The sequence below is a fragment of the Nannospalax galili genome, unplaced genomic scaffold, assembly GCF_000622305.1.
Source record: "Nannospalax galili isolate Female #2095 unplaced genomic scaffold, S.galili_v1.0 scaffold60, whole genome shotgun sequence".
In the NCBI taxonomy this organism is placed as follows: Eukaryota; Metazoa; Chordata; class Mammalia; order Rodentia; family Spalacidae; genus Nannospalax; species Nannospalax galili.
The window spans coordinates 815,035-824,466 of NW_008346989.1; the positions used below are offsets into that span (position 1 = coordinate 815,035).

At 46.1% G+C, this 9,432-nt stretch overlaps 1 pseudogene; it reads right to left on the bottom strand.

Moving 5' to 3' along the window:
- Nucleotides 1-2,252: 2,252 nt before the first annotated feature.
- Nucleotides 2,253-3,363, bottom strand: LOC103742337 (annotated as a pseudogene).
- Between the last annotated feature and the right edge of the window lie 6,069 nt (nt 3,364-9,432).

The window sequence follows — 9,432 nt, forward strand, 5'->3', positions numbered from 1 at the left end:
AATAAATCTAATAACTGGTAAGCTGTGGTTGGAAGAACTAAATGGGTGGCAGGTTACAGTGACAGGCTCCGAACAGCACTTACCTGTCAAGAATGATATAAACCCTGGATGCTATCACTAGTACAAATAGAAAACTAAAAACAAGACTAGTCATTGCTGTGGAACCCTCTGGCTGGCCTAGTCCAGAACTTCAGGAGCAACACAGAATTGTGAAACATGTAGAAAGGCTCCAGGCCAGGGGGCACACCTGCCTCCTCTGGGTGTCCCCTCACTGCAGGGGTCTGGTGGCTGCGGTTGCAGATGGTCCCATGGAATCTGGCTACTGAAGGTGATGGCATAATCCCAGGCCCTGCGCATTGGGGTGGGGGCAAGGAAGTACGCTGTGGGTGGGCAGTGGCTGGGCCTCACAGTGAGAGGTGGCTACTTAGAGGGCAGGCTCCGATGGCACTGCGGGGGCCACTATGAGCTGTTTATGTACTCCAGATCAGCAGGGAGCTGGAGACACAGAGAGCTGTGGTCTCAGGCACCTTTCTAGGGTTCACAACCTGAGGGGAGGCTGAGGAAACCCTGCCATGAACTGAGAGGCAGCAGTCAGAGACTGTGATCAAGGCATTAGCATCTGCCTAGATGAGCAGGGGGGTAGTCTTCATGAGGATCCTTCTAGAATGAGGAAGAACATGAGCTACAGAGCCTGAATGGCCTGGATGTCGCCTAGGTAGAAAGGAACCCAGTCATTCAGGATCCTGGTCAGGGAGTAGAGACAGGTCCTGCAGTTAAAGATACTGATCAGTGGGCGGAGAGGGGTCCTGCGGCTCAGGATCTTGGTCAGAGAGTAGAGAGAGGTCCTGTGATTCAAGATCCTAGTTAGGGGGTGGAGCGGGGTCCCATGGTTCACAGAATCCTGATGGGGTAGAAGGATCCTGGTCAAGGGTTGGGGAGGGTCCCATAGCTCAGGTTCTGGTCATCTCCTAGGGATGGTGGCACTGTGCAGCTTTGCTGGGTCAGTATGGCCCCTGTGCTGTGGTAGAACCTAGGTAAGTAGAGACTTCTGTATGGCACCAGAGGGTGGGGAATATCTGCTGGTGCAAGGGGGTAGCTCACTCCTTTTATCTTTATGTTCTTTAATTGTGGGAGAAAAATACAAAGCATTGGGAAGGTCTCAAAATGCCAAACTGAACCGCAGTTCCCACAAGGGTCCTTATAGGTGTTAAAGGAGGCCTTTAGCTTGTCCCTGAAGACAGGACTCTTAACAATGGGCTTCATACCTGAATTACCTGCCCAAATTTCTCAACTCTGGATCTTTAGTGAACCTGCTGCTGATCACCACTGGCTGAACAGTAGCCCGTGTTACATGAAATTACTTCAAAATGCAGAGGAGTTGCCAGGTCCATCTCTGAAGACCTAGCACTCTGTCCAACCATTAGAAAAAACTGGCAAAAATAATCTCGTTAACAGGAAATCAAGCATGTGGACTGATGAATCCAACTTTTCCTTTTTTTCTCATAGACACAGAAATTCACATTTCTATAATGACACCAAAGGATTTCTAATCTGACTGAACTTTGAAAAAATATCTAGTATTACAAAACTCTTCATTCAGAAGGATGCACAGACATGCCTCTACTCATTTCACTGAGACTCAAGTCACAGCAGCAAGCACACGTGTGTAGGAAACTATATCATTACCATTTTTCCAGAGTTGGAATCTTGCCCAGATTCACAAGTTTTGTCTTTACATGCTAATACGTTTGGATTGTGTGCAATCTAATGCTTAAATATGTGTATGAAGTGAGCGATTTCTTTTTCTTCTTTGGATTTTGACAACTCATCTGCTTGATTTTTGCAGAAGGGTCAAAGGAAAAATGGTCACTTGGATTTGAGGGGCAGCAACACTGCAGCAGTCAGTTTAGGCCTCTGGGCTCCTCGGATTCTTAAGAGAAAACATCCTTGCTTGACGATTCGGGAGTTTAATTTTCACTGGCATAGGACCATCAGCACCAAAGGGAGTTTAACACAGAAAACGGGGCCAGGTTTCTTCTTTCAAATACAAATTTTTACATTAAAATGTTTATAAATCATAGGGATTTTTTGTCTCTTGATTAAACCTTTTGACTTCCTGTAACAGAAGCCCCAGGAACCCAAGCAGCATGTGCATTACTAATTAGATACACAATCCAGTTTCCCCTTCCAAATCGAATCTAATCACTAACGGACTACACTCTTAATCTGTCCCAAAGGATGGGAAGCAGTAACTAGGCTCTCAAGGAGAACAGATACTGCAGATACACCAAGTCAAAGCGTCAAACACTGTGGACTGGGTCCAGGATGGTGTGTACACCCTGTGCACTGTACAGATTCGGACCACCATGGACAGGAGAATCATGGAACATCAGTCTCACTTGATGATGCTGCACATCCATACTCTCATTAATAGTAAACAGGATAAGTATCACTCCCATAACAATGAGGAATAAAATGAGGATGGTCACTAGCAGCAAGCATCAGGTCTGATCGGGGTTGGCATGACTGTCTTCATACTGGGTGGGAGGCTACAACCATTCCATACACTTCTTTAATCTAGGGGAATGTTTTTTGAACTTAAACTCCACATTGGTTCCTATCTGTTCCCAACAATCTTTCTGCACCAGAAAAGTAAAAATTTGGAATCCTTTGGTGTCCTGGGAGTGCTTTCTGTAATGCCTGGATTCTTAGAGATTTGGGCAACAAATGGTTCATGCATACGGTATAGATATTGATCAGATCACACATGCCTGGAGTCAGCACAGCTTCTCCATGGACTCTGGTCACAGGCCAAAAGCAGAGAAACACCCAGCGCGCAGTGCCTTCAGTACAGCCTAGTCCAAAGGGCGGCAATGCAAGTGAGAGTGCACGCATTCTTACAAATCAGGAAAAACTCCAATGTTCTCAAGATGGATCTAGGGGGCCAGCAATAACCAAACACCCATGGGACCCTCCTCTTGGCTGGCTAGCTCTACCGTCCTTTACGCCCTCCTGCTTTTCTTTCTTCTGGAGACAACTCTTTCGTGGATGCTTCCTCCTGGGCTTCTACCTCATCACTGCTGTTGATGATGTCACAGGGTTCACCCACCCGAGAAATCTTCCTCTGCAGGAACCTGGCAGGCTACCAAGCCACAGTGAGATTTTACCTCCTGCTGAACAGCATTGGCAATGGCCCTCTTGACTCAACTAGACCTCACTACCTCCAGATCAGAGTTGGAATAGTCTGCCACCATCGTTTGGCCCAAGCAGCCGTTGTGGGCCTGTGACATGAGGACTTTTCCTCTTTGGGCACAGCACTATGTTGAGGCAAGGCTGACCTAGCTGTCTGGGGCCCCTGGCCATGTCTTGGATCCTAGAGCTGGCTCCTGAAGCTTTGGGCCAACTCCACCTGGCTCAATGGTCATTCCATACCAAGATGGTAGCTCTCTCAAGAAGACTTAGTCTCTAGCTCTGAGTCTTGAAGTGAGCTATTTCTTTTTCTTAATTTGTTTTTATTGAATTTTTGTGTATTTCATACAGAACATCTCAATCAATCGTAATCATATTTATGTCCCCTTCCCCACTGGCACCCTCCCATAGCCCCCCTACTGGAATTCCTACATTCTGTCTCGTTAGTGTCCCCAGATGTTCCTCAGTGCAAGTTCATCTACTGAGGTCTGGTCAGCTTATCTAGAGTCCCTTGCTTTAGGAGCTATTTCTTAATGGAATATTTTCATTGTGTACAGCACTGAGTTTCACACAGACAATTTCTTTTACAAATATCATATTCTTTAACATTTATTCCATACCTACACTTTCTCTCCCTGCCTCTTTCTCCTACCATATGCTCCTTCCTTCCTTCTCCCTTCTGCTTCACATCATATATATACATATATATGAATAGTTTCATATTCATATAAAATTTAGGATCCACGAATAAGAATAAGCATGCAGTTACCTGTCTTTCTGAGCTTGGCACATTTCTCTTAGTACCTGTCTTCAAGTATCTCCCAAGCAGTTTTTTAAAAATCTTTCTTTTTCTATCAGCGATTTGATAAAGCTTTCTTAGGAATGCATCATCGTCTTCAGATTTCATTTCTTCTCCCAGCAGAGAGATGAGCTGACAGCACCTTGGGTTTCAGTGACTGGTCATTCCAACAACTCTGTTAGTGTCAGCACCAAGTTATATTTCTGGCCAGTTTGATGGTTTATTTTTGACTGATTGTTTCAATATCCTTGGGATTAAAGCTACATTATTTAATGCTTGGGATTTTTCAGAACAAATTTTCTTTCAAGGTACTGAGTCTCCACTCTGGACATTCATACCAGTTCTTTGGTTTTGAAAATCCTTCAGGAAAAAATATATTCTTCTAAGAATTTCTCTTCAGGGATCCTAACATGATTAATACATAAACACCACTAAGATAAATACAAAGATTTCTGGTTGAATAGCAGGGTTGGAGAGGTCCCATGTCACTAACTGAGCAGTCTGTGGGGTTAGAGGTGTCCCATGTCATTGAACAGTTTGCAGGGTTGGAGGTGTCCTATGTTACTATATGTGCATCTCCAAACAGTATTACACAAAAAGGCTTGTCTATGGCCCTCTGCACACTGGCTCCAAATATGGTAGTGAAGCCCACAACTGTATGAGTCTTCTTAGCTTTGACCATGAAACGGGTGATCTCATGTCTGGCTTCTTAAATTCAGTTTAGTAATCCTTATGATCTTGTGGGTTAGCTAGCCTGGTGTACACAGGGGAAATAAATCAAGAGACCCTGTTTCAAACAAGATAGGAGTTTAGGACAGACAGCTAAGGTTGCCTTCTGACTCCCCACACTGACTGTGACACACACACACCGCATTCACGTACAGAAATGCACATGCACATATATACAAAAAGAAATCCTGACAACCTGACTTTTATTGCATAAGATACTACAGTACTTTTTTTTGAGACAGGGTCTCCCTGTAACTTCTCTGCATAGACTAGATTGGCTTTGATCTCATAGAGACACACCTGTGTCTGCCTCCCGAATGCTGTGACTAAAGGCGTGCGCCAGTACACCCAGCACCACGGTATTTTTTAATGAAACATGTTTTTGTCCTCACATATAAATATTGCTTTAAATCTCTTCAAAAAACAATAGATCAATATGAAGTTCAATTAAGAACAATCAAGTGGCAAATTGAAGTTAAAGGTCAGGAAAAGGAAGTGGGGAGTGGTCAATCATGGCTGTCATCTTCCAGACAGTTCAGTGGGAAGAATCAGGGGGGACCTGGGTATGGTCTGGTGATGGTGAGGAAAGCCTTTTGAACAAAATAAGGAATTCTTCTGCTCAGGTAGTGTAGCCCGGAAACAATTTATTCCTCTGAAAAGTGTGAGCTACAGGTGAGCACAGGGCACCCTGGGAAGAAGGGTAGAACCCAGCTGCCAGCGAGAGTTAGCGTGGCAGTGAGATTGAAATGGAAAAAAAGAAGTGTGTGGGGCCACCAGGGCGAATGGTAGGGGCATCCTGCCAGTGTGGAAGCGAGATGGGGCATTTACAGACCTGGGGTGAGACAGCGCAGGCCCAGGGGGTGTGGGCGAAAGCTAATGGAGACTGTGGCAGGACACAGAAACAATCTGAATGGCCACCTGCAGCGTTTTGCAGATAGTGGTTTCTTCCTAAGTCACCTCATCGCTCCCTACCATAAAGGAAATCCAAACTAAAAATGTCTTTGTTAGTCTGTGGGCCTTAGGGCCTTGGGGGAGAGGGGTGCACCTCCACAGAGCCTCCCAAGAAGGGAAAAGGGAAGAAAATTTAGTGTGACAGGCAGGGCCAGGCAGATGGTGTCAATAATTATTAACAGCTGAAAAATTTAGAGTGCTTTTGAAAAAGAAAAACATTTATCATTATAAATATTTGAAAGTATTTAAGTCTCACCACGTGCCACTCCCTCCTGAGGCACTGCAATGAACTGCATGCTTATAGCCAGTACTGGGCACTTCAGATTTTGAAGCTGGCACATGGACGTATAGGAGTTGTTCTCTAGAAATGAAGTCAATCAAAATTGTTTCGAAGACCCTCAAGATGTGACACAGACTAGAACCAGGGCTAGTTGTTAGGCAGGGAGGAGAGGCTTGGAGACAAGCGCACAGGTGGCTCTGGGACATTAGCTTCGGAGTGAGTGGACAAGGACCACTGACAGCTGGGAGTCCAGAGGAGATGCCAGATGGAGGGTGTACCAGTCACTCTTCTGTTGCTGTGACAGAAACACTGACCCAAGCAATTTATAGAGGGAAGAGTTTATTTGAGCTTAGGGTTCCAGGGGAATTACAGTCCATCATGGCGGGGAGGCATGGTGGCTAGAGGTGTCTGGAGCAGGAGAAGCAGAAGCTAAGCTCTCACATCATCACTCAGGCACAGAAAGCAAGAGAGCGACTGGAAATCCAGCAAGGCTTGAGAACTCTCTAGGCCCACCCCCAGTAACGTGCTTCCTCCAGGACAGCCACACCTTCTAAAACCTCCCAAAACAGCACCATCATCTGGGGACAAAATGTCCAAATACTTGGAGCTTATGGGGGACATTTTCATTCAAACCAACAGAGGGGCACAGGTGATGGGCCTAGATTAGTGTGTCACTTGAATGGTCATAGGGATCAAGTAGTGGGATTCTGACACAGCAAGAAAACAGGAGCAAACCTCACTGGTGCAGTGTCCGCTGCACTGACATTCCTGGGCACAAACAGCAGCACTGATTTTGCTTCAGCCGTCAGGGAGAGACCACAGTGCAGACCTGAGCCAATCCCCATAGAGCAGTTCATCTGGGCTCTCAGCTCACAAGTGGAAAGTGGGGAGAGAAGCCAGTGTAACTAGACACAGAAGATGCTACCAGTCCAAGGCAGAGTGCACCTAACATGGACAAGGGCATGAGGCCCTCCTTGGGTGGTCTTAGCACGGCACAGCATCATGCAGATTCCAGCACCCCTTCCCAGAACATCTCCCACGTTTTCTGTTTTCTTACATCACAGCCCGTGCCAAAGACCACTACCAGCTTCAGATGACAGACCTAACGCATAGGTCAAGTACTTCTGATGAGATTAGGAGACTAGTTTTCCTACACCTTCATTGTTTCAAAGACTTCAACTTGTAAGACAGTTGGTTTCAGGGCAATTTCCGCCTGAGTGTCTGGCACAAGAAACTGCCATACAGAAGCACAGCTACAAAGCATGCGTCCAGTACAGACCAGACATCCAGTCACCGGCTTTGGTACAGTTTGCCGCATTCCGAGGTTCCCTCATGACCTGTAAAAGCCACCCCGTCTCACTCCCCGTTTCCAGTTATAACCCAGCAAGGATTCTGGACACAGTACAGGGGAGTTCCCAAGAAACCTCAGATTTGAATTTTTGAGAGAAAAGTAGGCATTAAGTAGCGGTTTTCAGAAATGCAGCCCAATAGCTGGGGTATCAAATGTGTGAAGCAAGTGGGCATTCAGAAAATGTGGAAACAAAGGTCTCTCACCTACGCAGGCTCGGCAGGCACAACAGCACTCCTCCTGGATTCTGCAGAGCCCTGTGGACACCTTGATCCCAAGGTTCTGTTAACTGAAGATCATTTTGTTGCCCGGAAGTGTCCAAGATTGGTGATATTGGGAGGGAGGAATGAAAGAGATGGATGGATCCAGGCTGACAGCAAACAAGAGAAACCAGTGTACAGGCAGTGCATGGATCTGAATAATCCTTCAACGGTGGGCACTTCCTGTGATGTAGAAGCCAGCCAGCCAGCACCCATGCTTTTAAATAATAGGTGCAAGCAATATACCCTAAATGTAGAAAGGAAAACGAAAATGTACCAGTCAAACACCTGACAGAAATATCTTAAGGGAGCACGAATTTTCGGTTCGTGGTTTCTGACGGTGGCAGGGCAGGCAAGGTGCAGCAGCTCAGTTTCTGGCAAGGGCTGGTGTTCTGTGTGAGGGTCGGGGTCTCGGCCTACTCTGTTTAAGGGAGGAGTCTTGTTGCTGCTCTAGACTAGGGGATAGAGAGTCTCGGGCTACACTGGAGGGTGCTTGGTTTCAATGCTCTGTGTTGGTGACAGTCTCAGGTGCTCTACTGTATGGGAGGAGAGGAGATCCAGTCGCCGCTCTTTTGTTGCAGTTCAGCACACAGTGGCTCAACTTGAATTTCTTCTTGTAAACAGCTTCTGACTTAATCCAAATGACAAAGGCTCCAGTATCTCAAAACTCTAGGCTTTGGGGGGACTCAGGGTTAGCCCTTTTGGGGTACTACAATCATGTGCAGAGGATTCTGGGTTGTGGTTTGTTATCACTGATCTCACCCACCATACAAAGTAAAGGACAGAAAGCTGCTTGCTCTTGTGGCTACATGATTTCAGACCAAGCCTACCACTGTGGACTAACTGGTGCTTATCTGGGTGGAACTTTCCAGGACACTGTGTGACATAGCGCCAGGCCCTCTCAGTTCATGGGGAGAGCTACTATGATTCTCTTTTCCAAGATCCAGAGGAGATGGAGGAATATAAACTTGCTATGAAAACATCTTCAAAGAAAAAAAATCAACGTTAAGTGTTATGGGCTGGTCGTAAAATAACCAGTCCAGGCTGACTCTGACCCTCCTCAAACTTTGCAAACCCTTCCTGTTGCTACGTGGAAGAGCCTGCTCACTGGGGTCCACCCCGGGCATGTCACAACACCTGGGGCATCTTGTCCTATTCCCATCATCAGTTCCTTACCTACTAACTTTGGACATCCCCACGTGAGTGACCACTGTGTGACATCTTCTCCATACATGTTTAGATTTCTGATCCGCTTCAGAACTTCAGACGCTCACTCTTGCTGTTGGCCAGGCTCGTATTGTTTCACTTAGGAGCTCACTGTGCTGTTACCTTTCAATTCTTGTCCTTCTGGAATCTTTGTTCTCGTCACGTACAAGAAAAAAACAACAGGCATCAAACTATCAGTTTGTTTTTAAAATACACTGTGGAAAAATTCAAGCACATGCCATGAACATAGGTCAGTCAGACTGGCCTGGTAAGTGTGAGAGAGCTTGAGCCTCATACCCATGGGACTTAGCACCTCAATAACATCAGAAGACAACATCTGGATTAGCTCCCCATAGCTCACAGACTTTTTTAACCTCTCCAGTGCTGACAGCTGCAATGTGCTCAGAGCACCATAAAGCCATTACCAGAGCAATTGGGACTAAGGAGGGCTTACAGAAGAAAGAAAGCAGTAGGTTCATCCTAATTAGAGTAGGAATATGAACCTTGTCTATAATTTTTAAAGAGTGGAGGGACAGAAGGCAGGTTGGACTCACTCCCTTTTTTGAAGAACACATCCACATGAGCCGTCTCTGTGGGTCAAAAACAGTTGGGCATCAGTCATTCAAAATGGTTCTTTCATCATATACCTGAGAATGAGTTTCTGGAGGGA